Consider the following 13,306-nt stretch of genomic DNA (forward strand, 5'->3'; position numbering starts at 1 on the left):
TTATAAACAGTCTAGATGATTCAAGTTAAAATTTACCTTCATTTTTCCCCCCAGATCCAAAGCTGGCCTGATAAAATTTACCTTCAGGTAATCTTCGAACTAACAGGCTTAGTAGAAAAACAGTAGATGGTTAAGTGTTTTAGGTTTCAAATAAAATTTAGCTGATTTTGAATCTGAACTTGCCACTTATTTGCATACAACTAAGCCTCAGTTCCCTCAACTATAAAAAGAGGGAAAAAAGATGAAATCTTCCTACTCTGATTGTTGTGAGGATTAAGTAAAATAATTTATATAATGTACTCAGTACAATGCCCGGTACACAGTACTCAACAATATTAGCTGTTATTATTGTTATTACATATTTCTTGTTAGGTTTATCTTCCCAAGTAGGCTATAAACAACTAGAGAGCAAAGTGTACGTTTTACACATCTCCAGACCAAAACAATGACTTTCAGTGCTGAAGACATAAAAAGACAAAATAATTGATTAATCAATTATTTTGACTCCTCACATTGCCCTCCAGTTAAAGTATAGGTTCTTAGTCTGTTAAAAAAAATTTTTTTTTTTTTTTTGAAACAGGGTCTCACTTTGTGTCCCAGGCTGGAGTGCAGTGGTGCAATCTCGACTCACTGCAGCCTTGACCTCTCGGGTTCAAGTGATCCTCCTGCCTCAGTACCCCACTAAGTAGCTGGGACTAAAGGCATGCACCACCACACCCAGCTAATTTTTGTATTTTTTGTAGAGACGGGGTTTCGCCATGTTGCCCCAAGCTGAAAGATGTCTTTTTAAGCCATAATTAGAGGACTCCCTGGCACAATATTCATCATTATTCTTAATAAATACTAATATAATATATAATAGGGAATACATATACAAATATATGTTATATATACAAATATACATGTAATGTGCAAATATTTGAAGTATGAAAATTAAAGGTATATGAAGAAATGATACAACTCTAACTCATAGTAGTTCTCATTTTTTAATCATTTCATCCTATCCACCCTGCTTCCACCTTACTAGAAATTACCTATTCCTATCCACTTTAGAGTTTACCTGCCCCAAATTTCCCAACATTTAGCATCAAACGCTACTTTGTTGTTTCATAATTGATTTATTGTAACCTCTAGAGTCAAAACATTTCTTGAATGTTTACTATAAACCAGGAATGATGCTAAGCACTTTATATTCATTACGTTGTTTAATCTTCACATTAACCCAAGAATGTAAGCACTTTCATTATAACTATTTTACCAAAAAAAAAAAAAAAAAAGGAAACAGAGTTATAGAGATTAAGAAATTTGTCTGTTTAAGGCCGGGCGCGGTGGCTCAAGCCTGTAATCCTAGCACTTTGGGAGGCCGAGACGGGCGGATCACGAGGTCAGGAGATCGAGACCATCCTGGCTAACACGGTGAAACCCCGTCTCTACTAAAAAGTACAAAAAACTAGCCGGGCGAGGTGGCGAGCGCCTGTAGTCCCAGCTACTCGGGAGGCTGAGGCAGGAGAATGGCGGGAACCCGGGAGGCGGAGCTTGCAGTGAGCTGAGATCCGGCCACAGCACTCCAGCCTGGGCGACAGAGCGAGACTCCGTCTCAAAAAAAAAAAAAAAAAAAAAAAAAAAAAAAAAAAAAAAAAAAAAAAAGAAAAAGAAATTTGTCTGTTTAGCAAGTGGTAAAGTCAGGATTCAGATCTCAGTTATTATGGTTTGAATGTCCCCTTCAAAGTTCACGTTGAAATTTAATCCCTAAAGTGGCTGAAACTTAATCCTCATTAGAAGTGGGGCCTTCAAGAGGTGACTGGATTATGAGGGCTCTGCCCTCATGAATAAATTAATCTATTCATGGATTAATAGGTTATCATGGGAGGGGAACTAGTGGCTTTAAAGAAAAGGAAAAGAGACTTAAGGATAGCATGTTAGCAGTCTCAGCCTCCTGGCCATGTGATTTCCTGCCATGCCTTGGAACATCACAGGGAGTCCCCTCCAGCAAGAAGTTCAGATGCAACCCAGAGGCAGTCCCTTAACCTTGGACTTCACAGCATCCATAACTGCAAAAAATAAATTTCTTTTTTAAAATAAATTACCCACAGCCTAACCAGCATAGCAAAACCCTATCTCTACTAAAAATACAAAAATTAGCTGGGTATGGTGGTATGGGCTTGTAGTCCCAGCTACTCGGGAAGCTGAGGTGGGAGGATCGATCACTTGAACCTGGGAAGCGGAGGTTGTAGTGAACCAAGACTGTGCCACGGCACTCCAGCCTGAGTGACAGAGTGAGGCCCTGTCTCAAAAACTAAATAAATAAATAAATAACCCAGGCCCGGTGCGATGGCTCACACCTGTAATCCCAGCACTTTTGGAGGCCGAAGTGGTCAGATCTCTTGAAGCCAGGAGTTCGAGACCAGTTTGGCCAACATGGTGAAACCCCATCTCTACTAAAAATACAAAAAAATTAGCCAGGCATGGTGGTGCACACCTGTAATCCCAGCTACTTGGGAGGCTGAGGCAGGAGAATCGCTTGAACTAAGGAGGTATAGGTTGCAGTGAGCCAAGATTGCGCCACTATACTCCAGCCTGGGAGACAGAGCAAGACTTTGTCTCCAAAAAATAAATTAATTAAAAAACAAACAAACTAATAATTAAGTGACCCAGTTTCAGGTATTCTGTTATAAGCAACAGAAAACAAACTGAGACAGCAGCCATCCAACTTGAGAGCCCAAACTCAACCACCACATTACACTGCCTCCTATTGTATGATTTCAGAAAACCTTAGAAAGTACAATATTATTTTCAAATTCCCATTAAATATCTAACATCTCTTTATGATATTCTGTATTCCAGGTTTTAATACTCATAACAATCCATTATGAAATTCTCTTCAGCTGGTAACATCAAAAATTTGTGCTCTGTAAAATAACTTTGAAATTGTTTAAAAGTAGATAGATTCCTGGGGCCAGGCGCAGTAGGTTACATCTGTAATCCCAACACTTGGTAGATGGAGGCAGAAGGATTGCTTGAGCCCAAGAGTTTGAGAGCAGCCTGGACAGCATGGTAAAACAACTGTCTCTACAAAAAATAAAAATAAAAAATTGCCAAGAGTGGTGATGCCTCTGTAGTCCCAGCTACTAAGGTAGGCTGAGATGGGAGAGAGCATGAGCCCAGAAGGTAGAGGTTGTAGTGAGCTGTGTTTACACCACTGCACTCCAGCCTGGGCAACAGAATGAGACCCTATCTCAAAAAAAAAAAAAGTAGATTCCTGGGACATACCTTCAGAGATTCTAAATCAGTGGGTGGGACTCAGGAATATGTATTTTAATAAGCACCCTCAGGTACTTCCGGTAGATTTGAGGCCCACCCTTTGGAGAACACGGACTGAATGACTATCGTTTAAGGATGTTATCACTGAAAGGGTGGTGGGGGTGAGGGATAAAAGACTACACACTGAGTACAGTATACACTGCTCGGGTGATGGGTGCACTAAAATCTCAGAAATCACCACTAAAGAACTTATTCATGTAACCAAATACCACCTGCTCCCTAAAAACCTATTGAAATAAAAAATAAATTTAAAAAAAGGAAAAAAGAGATGTTATCACTGCTGCAGTGAGTAAACTCTTGGAAAAGGTAGCACTCTTTTTTTTATATATACTTTAAGTTCTAGGGTACATGTGCACAACGTGCAGGATTGTTACATATGTATACATGTGCCACATTGGTGTGCTGCACCCATCAACTCATCAGCACCCATCAACTGGTCATTTATATCAGGTATAACTCCCAATGCCATCCCTCCCCCCATCCCCCTCCCCACAATAGGCCCCGGTGTGTGATGTTCCCCTTCCCATGTCCAAGTAATCTCATTGTTCAATTCCCACCTATGAGTGAGAACATGCAGTGTTTGGTTTTCTATTCTTGCGATAGTTTGCTGAGAATGATGGTTTCCAGCTGCATCCATGTCCCTACAAAGGACATGAACTCATCCTTTTCTACAGCTGCATAGTATTCCATGGTGTATATGTGCCACATTTTCTTAATCCACTCTGACACTGATGGACATTTGGGTTGATTCCAAGTCTTTGCTATTGTGAATAGTGCCACAATAAACATATGTGTGCATGTGTCTTTATAGCAGCATGATTTATAATCCTTTGGGTATATACCCAGTAATGGGATGGCTGGGTCATATGGTACTTCTAGTTCTAGATCCTTGAGGAATCACCACACTGTTTTCCACAATGGTTGAACTAGTCTACAATCCCATCAACAGTGTAAAAGTGTTCCTATTTCTCCACATCCTCTCCAGCACCTGTTGTTTCTTGACTTTTTAATGATTGCCATTCTAACTGGTGTGAGATGGTATCTCATTGTGGTTTTGATTTGCATTTCTCTGATGGCCAGTGATGATGAGCATTTTTTCATGTGTCTGTTGGCTGTATGAATGTCTTCTTTTGAGAAGTGTCTGTTCATATCCTTTGCCCACTTTTTGATGGGGTTGTTTGTTTTTTTCTTGCAAATTTGTTTGAGTTCTTTGTAGGTTCTGGATATTAGTTCTTTGTCAGATGAGTAGATTGCCAAAATTTTCTCCCATTCTGTAGGTTGCCTGTTCACTCTGACGGTAGTTTCTTTTGCTGAAAGGTAGCACTCTTTAAAAATTTCATTTATAATTTAGTCAAAATGAAGAACTGAGAACAGCCATTTTTCTGTACTTAAAAATTAAGCATCTCCTTTGCAAGTTCACATTTGGTTATCCACCCTGGAGAAATATTGTGCTCAAAGGGGCATGTTCAAGGAAGGATGTTCCTTGTAGCACTGGTTATGACAGCAAAACAGTTAGAAACACCCATGTCTATTCAAAGAAGATCATTAAATCATGATACAACTATTCCTTAGTGGTAGGGGTGGTTAATGGGTACAAAAAATCATTTTAAAAAATGAATAAAACCTACTATTTGATAGCACAATAAGGTGACTGTAGTCAATAATCACTTAATTGTACATTTTAAAATAACTGAAAGAGTGTCCATGGATAAAGGTTTCAGGGGATGGTACCCCATTCTCTAGGGTGTGTTTCTTTCACATTGCACATCTATATTAAAACATCTCATGTGCCGGGCGTGGTGGCTCACGCCTGTCATCTCAGCACTTTGGGAGGCCAAAGTGGGTGGATCACAAGGTCAGGAGTTCAAGACCAGCATGACCAACATGGTGAAACCCTGTCTCTACTAAAATATACAAAAATTAGCCGGGCGTGGTAGCACATGCCTGTAATCCCAGCTACTCAGGAGGCTGAGGCAGGAGAATCACTTGAACCCAGGAGGCGGAGGTTGCAGTGAGCTGAGATCGTGCCATTGCACTCCAGCCTGGGTGACAGCGAGACTCAGTCTCAAATAAAAAAATAAATAAATATCTCATGTACCCCATAAATATATACACCTATTATACACCCACAAAATTTTTTAAATGATACAACCATTGTATGAGATACTACCCAGTAGTTAAACAGAATGAAGTAAATCTGCATATACTGACATGAAAACATCTCCAATGCATGTGAAGTGAAAATAGCCAAGAATAACACCATGTAATATGCTCACATTTCTGTAACATTTCCCCCCTCCCCACAAAAAAGGCAAAATGGAATAATTCTGTATGTGCACATCTTTGCAAGTGAATGAAAAGAAAACAGTCTGGAAAGAGACACACCAAACTGATAACAGGTTATTCCTAGGAGCAGGATTGAGGGAATTAAGGAAGGAGCTTTTTGGTTTTGAATATCTGCAATGTTTTACAAGAAGAATGTGTTCGTGTTTAAAAAATAAAACAATACCTCTCCACAAAACAATGATAGAGATCCAAGAATAGGTTTCAATTTAGAGGGGAGAAGAGAAAAGTAGGAGACCCCAACCCCCTAAGGCAGCAAAGTACAGGCTTCAAAGGCTAAATGGATACCACATTGAATGCCTACCCCCAAGTTGAACCTAGGACTCCAGAGACTGGGCCTTCTACATGTTCAACACCTCCTACTCCAACTCTGAGCTACTACTTTCCCCATTTTAATAGGTCTCAGAACTCTCTCCATTTTAAATTAATATCTCTTGAGTATCCTTTCCTCCAAAAGTTGTAGCAAAGTAGAAGGCTCTCATCAACATCCCCTTTCCTAGCTATTCCTGAAGATGTGTATGCAAATTCCTTGAAATGGTGTTCCTAATCCACAGCTTTGCTGATCACTTTTGGGAAATTGGCAAATAAATAATAAATAAATTTGGAAATTTATTTATAACATCAGGCAATATAATAAACCATACTTGTGGAATTTCAAAGCTTTTAAAATCTTATTAGGTTCCTTCAATTACTGATCTTTTTGATTCTGAATTTCTTTTCTAAACAACTCTCAAGATCCACCTTTTTGAATAAGGTAGAAAAAAAAATCCTCAAGAGAGTGAAGTTCAATAAAGTCTCACCTTTCCTTCAGAACCCACATTCTTTTTTAGTCACATCCCTTGCTCCTTGACACACTGTCTTATTTAGTATCTCATTCAACAAATACCATTGAAAGCTAGGTACTGTTCTAGGCATTGGTTATAGAGCAGTAAACAAAATACACAAAGCCCTGGCTCACTTGGAGCTTACAGTCTAGTGGAGAGAGTCAGATATCCTAAAAATTAAACAAATATATGTTAGGTTGTAATTAGTACTCTGGAAAAAAATAAAGCAGAGTAAGAGGTTACAAGTGATGGTGGGAGTGATGTTATTTATATCAAGGAAGGCACCACTGCTACTAAGAAGATGACATTTGAACAAAGACCTGAAGGAAGTCAGGGATCGATCACGTTAGCTGGAAGAAGAGTAGACCAGGTAGAGAGAACAGAAGCCTGTAGGGAGAAGGGGGACTGGTATGTTTGAGACAAAGTGGAAGGAGGCCAGAGTGCCTAACAGGACTGAGCAAAGGGAAAAATAGTAGTAGACGAAATCAAAGCACTGGGGTAAGAGACAGATCATATAGAACCTGGTCAAGCCACAGCATTTGAGATGGGGAGCCATTGGAACAAAAATCTAACATGATCTAACTTTCATTTTATTTATTTATTTTTAAATTTATCTTATTTTTCAGATAGGGTCTTACCCTGTTGCCCAGACTGGAGTGCAATGATGCGATCAAGACTTGCTGCAGCCTTGACCCCCTGGGTTCAAGCAATCCTCTCACCTCAGCCTCCTGAGTATCTGAGACCACAGAGGTGCACTACCATGCCTGGCTAATTTTTTTATTTTTTGTAGAGATGAGGTCTCCAATGTTGCCCAGGCTGTTCTTGAACTTCTGGACCCAAGTGACCCTCCCACCTTGACCTCCCAAAGTGCTGGGATTACAGGCCTGAACTACCATGCTTAGCCCTAACTTCCGTTTTAAAGGATCAGTCTGGCTGCTACAGTAGGGTGATCAACTCATTCTTTGCCTGGAGATTTTTTCAGTGTTAGCACTGAAAGTTCCACATCCTAGGACACCCTCCAATCTGAGCAAGAATCTGTCGATCACTCTGGCAGGGGCAAATGGAGAAATGGAGAGATTAGGTAAGAGAGCATTTCCCTAAAAACAAAAAAAAAACAAAAAAAAAAAAGAGAGAGAGAGAAAAGAAAAGGAGAAGAAAAACAAGACACAAAGTCTTAGAAATTTGTGTATACTTAGGAAGACAATAGAACCAAAATTTGTTTTTGTCACTCTGGAAAAAAATCCAATTTCTAAAGTCACCCTAGTCAATGATGGAGCATAGTAAATGCTACCCCCAAAATATGGCACCTTGGAAAATGAGAAAATAGCAGAGCAGGAAAGTCACTCTGACTTTCTTTCCTGCTTTCTCCACTAAAGCAGGCCGTAGAAACTAGAATTTCCCTCACCCTTTCTTCCTTGAAGCAGGCTATAAAACTTAGGAAGGTCACTCTCTGACCTTCTCCTTTCCTTCTTCCCTGGAGATTCTCATATGGCAGGTGTCTGGCCCTATACCCAGAGGGAAGAAATGTCACACAGGAATGCCAAGAAGAAACTAAACAAACAGGCCTTGCTAAGTTCACCCTCTCCAGTTTATTACCATTAGATCATATGTTTTGTCTTCCAATCATACTTTTGCATGACCATCCATAAAAATAGACATATCTCTTTGTTTCTTTGTGTGATACTGGAAAAACAAACTGTTCTTCCTCTGTTCTCATACCACAACAACAATCAACACAGAAGACTTCTGCAACCAAATGTGTGCAAGCAATCAGTTCTGCAATAGACACCAGCCGGGTGTCCTCCAATTCAATTCCATTCTGAAACCTTTGCCTACCTAGAGACTGTCTCAGAAACCACAGGTTGAGAGCTCAGTCCCATAAGGCTCCCTCTCCTTCCTAACAGTCACAATTCCAGGCTTCTAGAACTTCTGACCCACTGGCTTCAAGTTGGGGTTTCCACAGCCCCTCTTTGGGTTTGATTAATTTGCTAGAGGAGCTCACAGAACTCAAGGCAGCACTTACATTTCCCTGTTTATTATAAAGGATACTTTAAAGGATACAAATAAATAGCCAGATGGAGAGATAACATAGGGTGAGGTCTAGAAATATCCCAAGCACAGGCACTTCTGATCCCCTGGAGTTGAGGAGTGCCACCCTCCCGGCACATGGATGACCTCTTCTTCACCTTCCTGTAAGCTTCCATGCATTTAGCTATGCCGAAGTTCTCTGAACCCTGTCCTCTTGGGCCTTTTAGGAAGATTACATTGGATAGGCATGACTGACCATCATATAGAAATGTGATTGGACAAAAAGGTATGGTTTAACACTAATACACCAAATGGGGAAACCCAGCAAGGCCTATCTGTTTGGATTCTTCTTGGCCTCTCTGTGCAGCATTCCTTCCTCCAGGGTGTGGGACAGAACCCCTTCTGAAATGAGGTCTTATGACCCACAATCAGAAATGCAGGGGAAGATTAAAGTCCTGCCTTGAGCAGGTGAAAGAAGAGCAAAAGAAGCTCAGAGAGAAATATTCTGCTTCCTGAGGCCTGCTTCTAAGGCCTAACGCACACCAATATTATAACAAGATCTGATCTATGGAAGCTATGAGCCAGGAACTGTGGATGAAAACCTATGTGTGTGTGTGTGTGTGTGTGTGTGTGTGTATATATATGTATATATGTCTACGTGTGTGTATATATATGTATGTGTATGTATATACCCTTTTTCTGAGCTAATTTCATTTGAGAGGACAATAAAGATAATAAAGTTTATAGTATATTTAGTTTGCTATAATTTTTTTTTTTTTTTTGAGATGGAGTCTCACTCTGTCACCGAGGCTAGAGTACAGTGGCGCAATCTCAGCTCACTGAAACATCCACCTCCCGGGTTCAAGCAATTCTCCCGCCTCAGCCTCCTGAGTAGCTGGAACTACAGGCGCCCGCCCCATGCCCAGTCAATTTTTGTATTTTTAGTAGAGGCAGGGTTTCACTGTGTTGGCCAGGTTGGTCTCGAACTCCTGACCTCATGATCTGCCCACCTCAGCCTCCCAAAGTGCTGGGATTACAGGCGTGAGCCACCACGCCCGGTCAATTTGCTACAATTTCTTATGCTAGTCAAAGTGCTGATCCCTAATTAAAAGGACTCCTTTTGTTATCAATAATAAGAGACATAATATTCTACATATTTAATCACATTTTAAAAAATCCTTGGTACAGTTCTCAACCCCGATATTGAGAAGTCATCCTAAGGAGAGATCTAAAGTCCATGTCATGGTCATATTTATTGGTACATAGGAATCAAATGGACTCCAGGTAGAATGAGTGCTAACAAATGCTGGGTTCCTGCAGGGTGACCTCCTCAGCAAATAACCACCCTCTTGTCAGCAGTTATTCACCTGAGTGGTGATGAAAATATCTGCCTCAAAATGCTGTGCAAAAGCATTCTGGGACACTTCTCATGTAAATGGTGATTGACTCCAGTATACTTTCTAGTTGCATGATCTGCTATTTCTCCTTATTACATTTTATGTATTCTCAGACTATTTTTCCTAGGGTTTCAGAAATGTTACTGGATCCTGTTTCTACACCTTCTTGGGACCCAAATAAAGAAAATAAATCCTATATATTTATATATTGCTTCAGGCCATAATCTTAGGTACAAATTAAATTATTCTTTATTCAGATATGGATGCTAATTGCTTAGTCCAATGTGATACAAAACCAAACAACTAGTCATTAGGAAGAGTTCTTTTCTATTTAAGAGGCCTATTTGTTTTCGAATCATGGGAGCTTAAGAAAAAAAAGGGGTGGCCTATTTTTTTAAACTTGGTTATCATAAATTTCTGCTTTTCAGATAGATTTTATTTTTTGAAAAAAAAGGATACTTTCCCAAAAGTTATGCAGCTTTTATGTTTAGCTTGATAAATCCATTTTCCTGTCATTATGATATGTCAATCTAAACTACAGATATTTAAATTTTTACAAAAGTCAGGAATTGATTTGCACAGTTGGCTTTTCTCTTTAGAACAACAGACTAATTTGTCATTTTTTTCCTTAATATTTTTCTTTCTACTATAGCAATTTTAACCATATACAAAAGCAAAGAGAGGAGTATAATGGACATCTATATGCACATTAGCTAGAAATTAACAATTGCCTTTATTTTGCCCTATTTGCTTCACTTGATTTATTTGGTTGAAGTATTTTAAAGTAATTCCAGACTGAGCAACATGGCTCACGCCTGTAATCCCAGCATTTTGGGAGGCTGAGGTGGGTGAATCACTTGAGCGCAGGAGTTTGAGACAAGCCTGGCTAACATGGCAAAACTCTGTCTCTGTTAAAAATACAAAACTTAGCTGGGCATGGTGGCAGGTGCCTGTAGGCCCAGCACCTCAGGAGGCTGAAGCGCGGAATTGCTTGAAACCTGGAGGCAGTGGTTGCGGTGAGCTGAGATCACACCACTGCACTCCAGCCTGGGCAACAGAGTGAGACTCCATCTGTAAAAATAAAGTAATTCTAGATAACCTGATGTCTTATCAGAAAACACTGTAGCATGCTTTTTTAAAAGAACTTTTTTTTTTCCTTTTTGAGAAAGGGTCTTACTCTATCACCCGGGCTGGAATACAGTGGCATGATCACAGCTCACGGCAGCCTTGACCTCTCAGGCTCAAGTGATAAATTATCCAGCTAATTTTTGTACTTGTAGAGTCAGGTTTCGCCATGTTGCCCAGGCTGGTCTTGAACTCCTGGGCTCAAGCAATCCTCCTGCCTGAGGATCTGAGTGCTGAGATTACAGGCATGAGCCACCACACCTGCCCTAAAGGATATTTTAAAATCATAAATAGAATATCATTATTTTAAACATAACTAGAATATCATTATTCTAGTAATTATTTTAAACATAACTAGAACACCATTATAATATCTAATAAGTAATTCTCTAAAATAACCCAATTTTCAGTCCATATCCACATATCTCCATTTATTGCTGGTTTGTTCAAACCAACATCCAAACATTGCATTTGATTGTTATGCTTCAAATGTCTCCTTTACTCTAGAACAGTCCTAACAATTTTTTTTTCTTATTATAATATGAAGAGAGTAGGCCAATTGTCCTGTCGAAAATTAATTTGCATTTTTCATACTATGTGAGCCTGAATATCTTTTCCATGTACTTATTTATCATATGCAAACTGTTTATTAATATCTTTCATCCACTTATCTATAGAGGTTTTGGTTTTAATTATGAAAATAAATTTGTTGGTTTCTTCCAGGTTTTTTTTGTTTTTGTTTTTGAGACAGAGTCTCACTCTTGTCACCCAGGCTGGAGTGCAGTGGCGCGTTATGGGGAGAGCCTAAAAAAAAAATTTAATTTTTAATTTTAAAAATTAAAAATAAAGGAGATTAGGACATTGACGCACACCGAGGAAAGACAGCATCCATCTGCAAGCCAAGGAGAGAGGGAGGCAGGCCTTAGAAGAAATCAACCGTGTCAAGACCTTTATCTTGGGCCTCTGGCCGCCAGAATTATGACAAAATAAATTTATTGTTTACAGACAGCTATCCTGTCTGTAGTATGTAATTATAGTAGCCCTAGCAATACATTGTGTGATCTTGAATAAATTAAATTTTTCTAAAGCTCAGTTTCCTCAACTATAAAATGGAGATAAATAACATATGCCTCATGAGGTTGTTGTGAGAATTAAATAATGTATGTAAAGCTCATAGCATAGTAAGAACTAAATAAATTCCGGCTATTATTCTTAGGAAGATTAAATGAGGTTATGCATGTAAAGCATTTAGCTCAGCCTCTAGTACACAAGAAAGTTCTACTAAGTATTAGCTTTTTAAAGAAATTTTCATTTCATAAAGGGTTACATTATATTTTTTCTATCTCCAAAGTATTTCCTTTAAGACCTAGTCTAATTTATTTGTGCCATAATTAAGTCAGATGTAACAGGCTTTGTACCACTGAAACAGTTTAAGCAATCCTATCCAACAAACATTTATCGAGCACCTACATTTTGTTAGATTTATTTCCAACTACTTGATATGCTTTGGTGTTATTATAAATGCTACCTTATCAAAAAATTTTATTTATAGTTGTTTGAAGCTCTTTTATAAACATGAAATTTATTTCATATGCTATTTTCTATCAGTCTTGCTAGGCTTTGTAGTAAGGTAAAATTTTTATCGTGTAGTTTCTTCTAACTTTTAAAATATTCATAATCAAATTACACGCAATTAATGAGATTTTGGGTTTTTTCTTTCTAAACTTTACATCTTTTGATGAAAAAAATAAAATGTATCAATTTTCTCTCTCTCTCTCTTTTTTTTTTTTTTCCAGACGGAGTCTCACTCTGTCACCCAGGCTGGAGTTCAGTGGCGCGATCTCGGCTCACTGCAACCTCCGCCTCCCGGGTTCAAGCGACTCTTGTGCCTCAGCCTCCCAAGTAGCTGGGACTACAGGCGCCTGCGACCACGCCTGGTTAATTTTTTACTCTTTTTTTTTTAATAGGGACGAGGTTTCGCTATTTTGCTCAGCTTGGTCTATAACAGGTACTATTCTATCCTAACAATATGTTTCTAAATGATATTGGTGCCAAAATCAGGATTACCCAGTGATTTTGTTAATACATGCTTATTGAATCAGAAGGTCTAGGGTGGGGAATTTGCTTAAGTATGCAGTCCCCATACTTGGTGATTCTCATGCAGCCAAACATTTGGGCGCCCCTCACCCAATCTCACCAAGAACCAGAAGACCAATTAGCATTTTCGTGGGCTTCTTGCCCCTTGGTACCCTCTGTTCCCAAAGGGTT

Source organism: Theropithecus gelada, chromosome 7b (genome assembly GCF_003255815.1).
Source record: "Theropithecus gelada isolate Dixy chromosome 7b, Tgel_1.0, whole genome shotgun sequence".
Taxonomy (NCBI): Eukaryota; Metazoa; Chordata; class Mammalia; order Primates; family Cercopithecidae; genus Theropithecus; species Theropithecus gelada.